The following is an 11622-nucleotide window of genomic DNA, read 5'->3' as shown; positions in this document are numbered from 1 at the left end:
GATCTTATATGCGTCACTAATAATATGACGGGACATTTGGCTACCGTAAAAGTGGATTCATAGTTAATCTCAAACATTACTTTGTTTCTTTTACTTTGACATGATCTTATATGCGTCACTAATAATATGACGGAACATTTGGCTACCGTAAAAGTGGATTCATAGTTAATCTCAAACATTACTTTGTTTCTTTTACTTTGACATGATCTTATATGCGTCACTAATAATATGACGGAACATTTGGCTACCGTAAAAGTGGATTCATAGTTAATCTCAAACATTACTTTGTTTCTTTTACTTTGACATGATCTTATATGCGTCACTAATAATATGACGAGTACTTTTTGGCTACCTTTTTCTTTGGATTCCCCAAAAATCCAAAATTATAATTATCAAAATAAATTTAATAATTATAATATTCTTTCCATTTCGTTATTTTATTAAATATCGAATCATCAAGCAAAGGATAAGCTTCAGTGGATCGCAGTATGGCAGCTGCTCAACCACTTACAACACCTTGCCTGTTACAAAAGTCGTTTACAATTGATTCTAGGCTTTGTCATTGTATTAAATAATGTTTTTATATGTAACTAGCGCGGCATCAGGTGATCGAAGATCCTCCCAATTTACTATGTTACAAATTACATTGGCATCACATCCATTGTCGTTTATAAAATGAATTATAAACTTTAAATGGTTTAGAAGCCATACAATGCAAATTGCCCCTTATTTATCATTGCAGTCCAGCACGGATACGACCTTAGAGGCGTTCAGGCATAATCCAACGGACGTAGCGTCATACCACTGTTCGCTCGAACAAGTATTGTGCCATTGGTCCGTACCTGCGGTTCCTCTCGTACTACGCAGGAATGCTGTCGCAACAACGTTTTGTCATTAGTAGGGTAAAACTAACCTGTCTCACGACGGTCTAAACCCAGCTCACGTTCCCTTGCATGGGTGAACAATCCAACGCTTGGTGAATTTTGCTTCACAATGATAGGAAGAGCCGACATCAAAGGATCAAAAAGCGACGTCGCTATGAACGCTTGGCCGCCACAAGCCAGTTATCCCTATGGTAACTTTTCTGACACCTCTTGTTAAAAACTCTTTAAACCAAAAGGATCGATAGGCCGAGCTTTTGCTGTCCCTGTGTGTACTGAACACCGAGATCAAGTCAGCATTTGCCCTTTTGCTCTATGTGTGGTTTCTGTCCGCACTGAGCTGGCCTTGGGACACCTCCGTTATTATTTGAGAGATGTACCGCCCCAGTCAAACTCCCTACCTGGCAATGTCCTTGAATTGGATCATACCTGAGTAATTGGAGTTATACCAAATTTTCAAATCAAAAATACATAAATGCATCGTTTTATTAAAGAATTTGTTTGCGATTATATAACAAACTCGTGATACTTTGATCAAGAAGCTTGCATCAAAACCCAATACCATAAGATATAATAAATATATCCGTATAATGGCTAGGAAATGATACACGTTCCATTTAATCAAGTAAGTAAGGAAACAATAAGAGTAGTGGTATTTCATTGGCGATATCAAACCGAAGCCTAATATCTCCCACTTATTCTACACCTCTTATGTCTCCTTACACTGCCAGATTAGAGTCAAGCTCAAAAGGGTCTTCTTTCCCCGCTAATTATTCCAAGCCCGTTCCCTTGGCTGTGGTTTCGCTAGATAGTAGATAGGGACAGTAGGAATCTCGTTAATCCATTCATGCGCGTCACTAATTAGATGACGAGGCATTTGGCTATTTTTTTTTTTTTTTTTTTTTTTTTTTTGATCGCTAAGGAAGGGAAATCTTCGAAAGATACTACTAATCTCTTATTAGAGTTCATAGCATGCACGATTCACTGTTCTATCAGAACCGAAGTTCTACAGCGCCTACGTACTAAAACCCTCCTCATATGACAACTTGCGATGTTTATACCTTTTTTGGATGTTGTGCCAAGGTAGCAGGCAATTTTGCATAACCACAGTGCTTTCATCAACCCGCACCGCCAGAGTAACCGCTCCAATACATAAAATGTCTAAAGCAATAAATGCCTCCTTTCACTGCCCTGATACTGATGATATTACTATCACCAGTAGCTAGGAGGTCCTTTGCAATCAATCGTTTTACGGACTGACTACTCCAGATCCCCCTCCAGTTAAGTGTCGCGGAGTGGAACTCGATGTCGCATGTCCCTCCGTATTGTCGCCGCAATTCAGTACGTATGTCCGGTCTGTCGTATCTCTCGACTTTGCGTTTGTGCGCATCGTCGATCGAGTGTCCGTCTGTCACAACCTGAGCGTCTATCACATAAATGTGATTTTGTCGGATAGCCACCAGGTCAGGTTTATTCAAGCCGGATTCGCATTGCAGACTTGGTTCGACATGAACAACGCAGCCTTTTCTCTCAAGTCCCAACTTGATTGAATTTACTACGCTGTTGTGTCTAGCTACCCGCCTTCCATGCGTACGGTAACATTTCTGCAAGATGTGGTTTGTTGTTTCGGAAGCATCACATCCTGCACGACACAGTCTATCCAATTCGTGCCGTCCCCTCGTAGTACGAGACTTTGAAGGTAGGGCATTTATCCGCAACTTGATTCCGTTCAAATATTCCTTTCCTGTTAGTAAACGCGTGGGTTGACTTACCCATCCATGTTGCTGGTGGAATTTACCAGCTTCACGGAGACCGCTGCCATCAACAGACATGTACAACCTATTTGCCCAGTACGACTCTATGTCCGAACGTGAAAGCAGTTCCGTACCTCCCGCTAGTAATCTAACCCGGGCCCGCCGCATTTCGTCGTCCATGAAACAGCTGGCCGCCTCGGATTGTTCGAGGTGGGGCCACTTAATGCTGCTCAATCGTTTTAAACGAAGCATTGGAGCTATCCATCTTAATGATGGGATCCCGAGTCCCCCAGAATTATGGGGGGTGTGGAAGAAGGATACTGGCACATCCGCCGGAAGATCTAACCATTTCCGGATATAGAATCGTACCAATTTGTCAGATTTTCTTAGAACGCCTATCGTCACACTCCCAAGGGTCAGCTTGTGATAAAGTTGTGGGATAAGGACAGTCCTAAGGGCAAATAACTTCTGTTGTGGCTTCAGGGGGGCCCGTGTCAATCTCAACAGCTTCGGACCGAAGTCTTCCGCTGGATTGTACCGGGCCCTCCCCTCCGCTGTGAACCGGATACCTAAATACTTCCACTCGTCGGTGCGCTTCATTGAAGGACATTCTCGCGAGCCTACACGAAAGCTGTGTTGCGTCACAACACTACACTTTTGTTTCGGCTGTCCCTTTATGCTAACAGTGAAACACTTGTTAGCATTTAGGTCGAGTCCCACAGAAGACAAAAAGTCAACTGTTTTGTCCAACAATTTTTGAAGGCCCATCGGAGTTTCCGCAAAAAGGACCAGATCATCAGCGAATGCTGCCGCGTTTATCATGGCATTTCCGACTTTGGCACCAATCTCTTTGGGTAGGGATCTAAGCAACCGATCCATGATCAAGTTGAATAGAACTGGAGACAGAGGATCCCCTTGCTTAACACCTCGCGCAGGTCTGATCACATCTGATATCCAGCCCTCCCCATTGAGTGTGGTGCCCCCGACCTCGTACGATCTCTGTACGTAGTCGACGAAATCCTTTGGTAGGCCATATGCAATCAAGGTGTTTTTGATTGCGGCATGAGATACGGAATCAAATGCCTTGCTAACATCTAGTGTCGCGATGTAGCATGATTTCCAACGTTTATGGCTTTCCCTCAGAATTAAGTCGACTATCGTCGCATTATCGGCACACCCATCGGTAGGCAGGAACCCCCGCTGACGCGGGTCCCAATTGATTGATGAGGTCAATCGGGTTGCTAGAATAGCATTTAGTTGCCTAACCAAGACCGAGGGGACCGAAATGGGACGAAAGTCTTGCGGACGAGTTGCCGTCGCCATCTTCGGGATGAAGATGGTTCTGGCCAGTCGTGATGGTTGTGGTAGATTGCCGCACCAGAGAATAAGGTTCATTATGCGAAGCATAATACCCGTTGGAATACTCCTGGCAGTTTTTGGAGATATCCCGTCAGGCCCCGGAGATGAAGATAATGGCACCTTGTTTACCCTTAAGTCCCGTTCATTAATAGGGGACCAAACCCTCTCAAGCGCGTGTTCCATGTGGAACCGTGTGTTCTCGCAAGAGCTTGGGCTGGGTTGGGTCATCACTTCTCTCCAGTAGGGTTCCATAATTTCTCTGTTTGGCATTACCGACTCATCAGCTCCATCAAGCAAGGATTTTATGCATCTCCCCTTATGTTTGTCCCAGTTACGCTGCACCATTGCGTACTGCTGCCTTCTACTTTCCCTCCTATTTCGGGGCCTCCGGGGAGGCCTCGTCAGAATGTGGGGTGCATTCTGTGCCGGAAAAATTTCCAGGAGGTAGTTGGACAAACATTGGAGAGTGGTTTCCGGTCCAAGATCCTCCGCCCTATCGATGATAGATTGAAGGACCTCGGCTCTCCACAGGGGATTACATACTACGGGGCGGTAGCCCCGTAGTTTCCGCATGATTTCGCCAGACTGTACAGATGGAATAATTCGGGATGCTTCCGATGGCGATACTCGGTGTTCTTGCTCGCTATAACTAGGGCGGCGCTGTGTGGTTCTTAATTCTGCAACTTCTGGGGTGGGAGCAGATTGCCCTCTTATCTGCTCCATTTTTGCCTTATAGTCACCCCTCTGTCGAATTTTCTTTATTCCTTCGACGCTGCGGTGTGTAAAAAAGTCCGCTAGTTGCTTATTTGGATGCCGTAAGATACCACTTGCTGCAAGCTCAAACTCCTTTCTCGCCATCATCCACTTCTCTTCCTCACTCCATCTTAGGTTTACGTCTACACGCCGACGAAGTTGATCAAACTCGTCTTTGTGCATACGTGACATGTGAACACCAAGCCCTCTTTTAGAGCTAAAGATTCTTCCACATATCGTACAGGTGACCCTAACCAATGGGTCGATTCCTGCACTATGGTCATGTTGGGCTTCCAGGTTAAGTACCACAGAAGTATTTGGACTCCGAGGCTGATTTTCTGATAAATTTGCACCAACATGGAAAAAGTTCTAAGGGGCTGGTAACCCCAGAGAACCATTCGCCGTCTCGAATTAGCTACTAGTCAGTAAACTGTCTAGCACCCGGAGGATACCACGAGGAGGTTTCGAGACGACTTGGTTTGACTTCCTATGACTGACGAGATACGGGATTACACCACTTCTGCATATTCCATCAAACCCTGGAGCCACCAGGGTCACTGGTTAAGATCTCCATCCTTAAGAGAGTCATAGTTACTCCCGCCGTTGACCCGCGCTTACTTGAATTTCTTCACTTTGACATTCAGAGCACTGGGCAGAAATCACATTGTGTCAACACCCGCTAGGGCCATCACAATGCTTTGTTTTAATTAGACAGTCGGATTCCCCAAGTCCGTGCCAGTTCTGAATTGATTGTTAATTGATAATCGTTATAATTAATAAGAACTAATCGGTTTGAGCCAATTAGTATTCTTAAAAATTTTAGCAAGAAAGTTCCACAATTGGCTACGTAACTAAACTATCCGGGGAACAAGTAACCACCATAAATGATAGACACTCTATTTACCCAGAACGAGCACATAAACCATGTTATTGTTTCCCAATCAAGCCCGACTATCTCAATCTTCAGAGCCAATCCTTATCCCGAAGTTACGGATCTAATTTGCCGACTTCCCTTACCTACATTATTCTATCGACTAGAGACTCTTCACCTTGGAGACCAGCTGCGGATATTGGTACGGCCTGTTGAGAAGTTTGCGTGTCCCCACCATAAATTTTCAAGGTCCGAGGAGAAAATATCGACACAACAGTATATGTCATGCTCTTCTAGCCCATCTACCATATCTCTCTGCGAAAGACTTCCATGGTAGTACGGCTATAAAACAGAAAAGAAAACTCTTCCGATATCTCTCGACGGCTTCTTTATGGTCGTTCCTGTTGCCAGGATGAGCACGAGGCCCATATTTAATAACAAACGGATACTCAACAGGTTACGGAATTGGAACCGTATTCCCTTTCGTTCAAAATTATTCAAGTATATTATTTTTGGCTTGTATATATATTTATTTAGTCATTAGTTTTTTACTTGAAAATTTTCGGCTTTCGCCTTGAACTTAGGACCGACTAACTCGTGATCAACCACTGTTCACACGAAACCCTTCTCCACTTCAGTCCTCCAAGGTCTCATTCGATTATTTGCTACTACCACCAAGATCTGTACCAATGGCAGCTCCATGCAGGCTTACGCCAAACACTTCTACGCATACCATTGTACCTTCCTACTCACTAAAGTTTCAAAATTTATATTACAAGTAATATAAATCATCTACTTTAGCGGTAATGTATAGGTATACAACTTAAGCGCCATCCATTTTAAGGGCTAGTTGCTTCGGCAGGTGAGTTGTTACACACTCCTTAGCGGATTTCGACTTCCATGATCACCGTCCTGCTGTTTTAAGCAACCAACGCCTTTCATGGTATCTGCATGAGTTGTTAATTTGGGCACCGTAACATTACGTTTGGTTCATCCCACAGCGCCAGTTCTGCTTACCAAAAGTGGCCCACTGGGCACATTATATCATAACCTTAAACTTCATATCAAGAAAGTTAAGGTTCTTACCCATTTAAAGTTTGAGAATAGGTTAAGATCGTTTCGACCCTAAGGCCTCTAATCATTCGCTTTACCAGATAAGATTATTTTATATAATATTAAAATGCACCAGCTATCCTGAGGGAAACTTCGGAAGGAACCAGCTACTAGATGGTTCGATTGGTCTTTCGCCCCTATACTCAATTCTGACAATCGATTTGCACGTCAGAACTGTTTCGGTCTTCCATCAGGGTTTCCCCTGACTTCAACCTGATCAAGTATAGTTCACCATCTTTCGGGTCACAGCATATATGCTCAAGGTACGTTCCAGTTAGAGGCATAAATAATATAAATATCATTATACATAACTATATAGAACGCCCCGGGATTGTGTTAATTAACTATAAATAGTTAAAAAACTAATCCCATTATTAGTCAAGTTAATTACGCTATTAGGTTTATATCCCAATAACTTGCACATATGTTAGACTCCTTGGTCCGTGTTTCAAGACGGGTCCCGAAGGTATCCTGAATCTTTCGCATTGTTAATCATACAAGTGCATATAATAAACACAAAAATCATTGATAATTATGCCATTATATAATTCCGAAAAATTAACGCACTGTAATCATATAAATCTATCAGCACTTTATCAAATTAATGACATTTATTTTGTGTTAAAACGCAAGCATTTTAATTTAAATAAACTATAAGCCATATTTTATGATAAATTTTGTATGCTAATAGATTACAATGTCCTTATATGGAAAAAATGCACACTATTATCATAATATTGTTTAAATATTACAATTTTAATGATGAATTTTCCATAATGGATATTCAGGTTCATCGGGCTTAACCTCTAAGCAGTTTCACGTACTATTTAACTCTCTATTCAGAGTTCTTTTCAACTTTCCCTCACGGTACTTGTTTACTATCGGTCTCATGGTTATATTTAGTTTTAGATGGAGTTTACCACCCACTTAGTGCTGCACTATCAAGCAACACGACTCTTTGGAAACATCATCTAGTAATCATTAACGTTATACGGGCCTGGCACCCTCTATGGGTAAATGGCCTCATTTAAGAAGGACTTAAATCGTTAATTTCTCATACTAGAATATTGACGCTCCATACACTGCATCTCACATTTGCCATATAGACAAAGTGACTTAGTGCTGAACTGATTTCTTTTCGCTCGCCGCTACTAAGAAAATCCTAGTTAGTTTCTTTTCCTCCCCTAATTAATATGCTTAAATTCAGGGGGTAGTCCCATATGAGTTGAGGTTGTATATAACATTTTTTTTTTCAATATATTCTTTACATTTATATAATGGAGAAACATTTAATGAATTCGTATAAAAATTTTTTTCGTTAATTAGTTTTAATTTAGTTATGAGTTTTAAACGAATTTAACGAAGAACAATAACATTTACAAAAGATTTCAATTTTACTAAATCATTAATAAGAGACAATTCTAGATGAAAAATATTTCAAACATTTTTTATGCTAGACATTCCTCAGTATTATATGATTGAAAATGAAAATATTTTTCTTCGTTTTTCACAATCAAATTATTTATAATGTGAGATAATGTTTTCCATAGATATTTTAATATTATGAATAAAAATAATAATTATATTTAATTAAAATTTTTATCCAATAATATACCATATGCTTAGAAATTTGATTACCAAATTTCTAAACAACTTAATTAGCATAGTCTTACAACCCTCAACCATATGTAGTCCAAGCAGCACTAAAAATTAATTAAAGTACCATAACAGCATGGACTGCGATATGCGTTCAAAATGTCGATGTTCATGTGTCCTGCAGTTCACACGATGACGCACAGTTTGCTGCGTTCTTCATCGACCCATGAGCCGAGTGATCCACCGCTTAGAGTTTTTATATTTATTATTTCAATTTGTCAAATATGAATTTATTGAAAGAAATTAAAAATACACCATTTTACTGGCATATATCAATTCCTTCAATAAATCTTTTTTTTATACCTAAAACGAAATGCTGCGAAATGTCTTAGTTTTATATAAACAATATTATACCATTTATTACTTGGATAATTTACAATTTCATATAATTTTAATGTGATATAATATTGCGTTTTTTATATAAAACATTAACCTGAAGTAAACCAGGTACAACATTCAACATTTTAGGTTGTTGCATTAGCCAATGTATGCCCATAACTATGATGAACAATACATATTCGCAACGCGTGTATATTATGGTCCATATACACGCAAGTTTCATATTATAATATATAAACATAAATTTGTGAATATATTATAATACAATTTAATTTGCTTGATTATTATTCTTTGTTTGCTTGATTTTATTTATAAAAAAATTTAATCCAAATTTTCATTGAACTTCTTTTTTTATAAATATATAATTGTTTGGCAATTTTATCTTGTTATATTATAAAAATATATTTTATAATTAAAACAAGTTATTGTTGTTTACGGTAAAGATATTATATACAATAATGATCCTTCCGCAGGTTCACCTACGGAAACCTTGTTACGACTTTTACTTCCTCTAAATAATCAAGTTCGGTCAACTTTTGCGAAACAACCGTAACACGCAAGGCGTCACAGTGATCACGTCCGGAGACCTCACTAAATAATTCAATCGGTAGTAGCGACGGGCGGTGTGTACAAAGGGCAGGGACGTAATCAATGCGAGTTAATGACTCACACTTACTGGGAATTCCAAGTTCATGTGAACAGTTTCAGTTCACAATCCCAAGCATGAAAGTGGTTCAGCGGTTTACCCGGACCTCTCGGTCTAGGAAATACACGTTGATACTTTCATTGTAGCGCGTGCAGCCCAGGACATCTAAGGGCATCACAGACCTGTTATTGCTCAATCTCATTATTGCTAGACGCAATTTGTCCATTTAAGAAGCTAGTGTCCTTATAATGGGACAAACCAACAGGTACGGCTCCACTTACATAAACACATTCAAACACAATAAACATTTTACTGCCCACCATGAATGAAGGCTATATAAGCTTCAACACCATAATCCTGAAGATATCTATTTAATATATTTGAGTCTCGTTCGTTATCGGAATTAACCAGACAAATCACTCCACGAACTAAGAACGGCCATGCACCACCACCCATAGATTCGAGAAAGAGCTATCAATCTGTCTTACACACTTATGTTCGGACCTGGTAAGTTTTCCCGTGTTGAGTCAAATTAAGCCGCAGGCTCCACTCCTGGTGGTGCCCTTCCGTCAATTCCTTTAAGTTTCAGCTTTGCAACCATACTTCCCCCGGAGCCCAAAAGCTTTGGTTTCCCGGGAAGCGACTGAGAGAGCCATAAAAGTAGCTACACCCAATTGCTAGCTGGCATCGTTTATGGTTAGAACTAGGGCGGTATCTGATCGCCTTCGAACCTCTAACTTTCGTTCTTGATTAATGAAAACATCTTTGGCAAATGCTTTCGCTTAAGTTAGTCTTACGACGGTCCAAGAATTTCACCTCTCGCGTCGTAATACTAATGCCCCCAAACTGCTTCTATTAATCATTACCTCTTGATCTGAAAACCAATGAAAGCAGAACAGAGGTCTTATTTCATTATCCCATGCACAGAATATTCAGGCATTTGAAGCCTGCTTTAAGCACTCTAATTTGTTCAAAGTAATTGTACCGGCCCACAATAACACTCGTTTAAGAGCACTAATGCAGGTTTTTAAATAGGAGGAACATATGAAAAAAATACAAGTACTTAATCACATATAAGAACTCCACCGGTAATACGCTTACATACATAAAGGTATAGTACTAACCACAAATGTAAGTTGTACTACCCGTATGAAGCACAAGTTCAACTACGAACGTTTTAACCGCAACAACTTTAATATACGCTATTGGAGCTGGAATTACCGCGGCTGCTGGCACCAGACTTGCCCTCCAATTGGTCCTTGTTAAAGGATTTAAAGTGTACTCATTCCAATTACAGGGCCTCGGATATGAGTCCTGTATTGTTATTTTTCGTCACTACCTCCCCGAGCTGGGAGTGGGTAATTTACGCGCCTGCTGCCTTCCTTAGATGTGGTAGCCGTTTCTCAGGCTCCCTCTCCGGAATCGAACCCTGATTCCCCGTTACCCGTTGCAACCATGGTAGTCCTAGATACTACCATCAAAAGTTGATAGGGCAGACATTTGAAAGATCTGTCGTCGGTACATGACCATACGATCTGCATGTTATCTAGAGTTCAACCAATATAACGATCTTGCGATCGCTTGGTTTTAGCCTAATAAAAGCACATGTCCCATAAAGGTTCATGTTTTAATTGCATGTATTAGCTCTAGAATTACCACAGTTATCAAGTAACTGTTAACGATCTAAGGAACCATAACTGATATAATGAGCCTTTTGCGGTTTCACTTTTAATTCGTGTGTACTTAGACATGCATGGCTTAATCTTTTGAGACAAGCATATAACTACTGGCAGGATCAACCAGAATAATGTTTTCTTTACATATTTCATTCATATTTTCAAATAGAAATAATGCAATATAAATATTATAGATCTATTATTTTAATATTCTATTTTTTTGAATTTGATTACGGCCAAAACTTGTATAGCATTCGTAATCCTTCTTTTATGTTTTGTTTTATACTTGTTTCGCCACTAATATAACAAGTTTTAGATGTTATAAGAATTATTCATTACATCATATATATAAATATACGTATGTATGTAATTTTATAACATAATTTTTATTTAATATATATTTGCTACTATAATTTTATTATATGTACAATATTTTATTCTAAAATATCATTTTATTTCAACATACACTAATTATTTATGTATCCACACATTTGTAATTTTGTTTAATCAATATAAATATTGAATTAAATCATTTGTATTTTGATGTTAAATTTAAAATTTAACATTTTCCATA

The 11622-nt window shown here is 39.6% G+C and overlaps 2 non-coding genes and 1 pseudogene across 2 annotated transcripts; all 3 read right to left on the bottom strand.

Moving 5' to 3' along the window:
- Positions 1-447: 447 nt before the first annotated feature.
- Positions 448-7965, bottom strand: LOC122320435 (annotated as a pseudogene).
- A 438-nt stretch (positions 7966-8403) lies between these two features.
- On the bottom strand, positions 8404-8582 carry LOC122320433. Its single transcript, XR_006245673.1, has one exon. It is a non-coding gene; the product is annotated as a 5.8S ribosomal RNA (ribosomal RNA).
- Positions 8583-9182: 600 nt separating this feature from the next.
- Positions 9183-11178, bottom strand: LOC122320434. The gene has a single exon (XR_006245674.1). It is a non-coding gene; the product is annotated as a small subunit ribosomal RNA (ribosomal RNA).
- Positions 11179-11622: the final 444 nt, after the last annotated feature.

This window comes from Drosophila ficusphila, unplaced genomic scaffold, assembly GCF_018152265.1.
Source record: "Drosophila ficusphila isolate 14025-0441.05 unplaced genomic scaffold, ASM1815226v1 contig_537, whole genome shotgun sequence".
Classification (NCBI taxonomy): domain Eukaryota; kingdom Metazoa; phylum Arthropoda; class Insecta; order Diptera; family Drosophilidae; genus Drosophila; species Drosophila ficusphila.
This window is presented reverse-complemented; position numbering and strand designations above follow the sequence as displayed.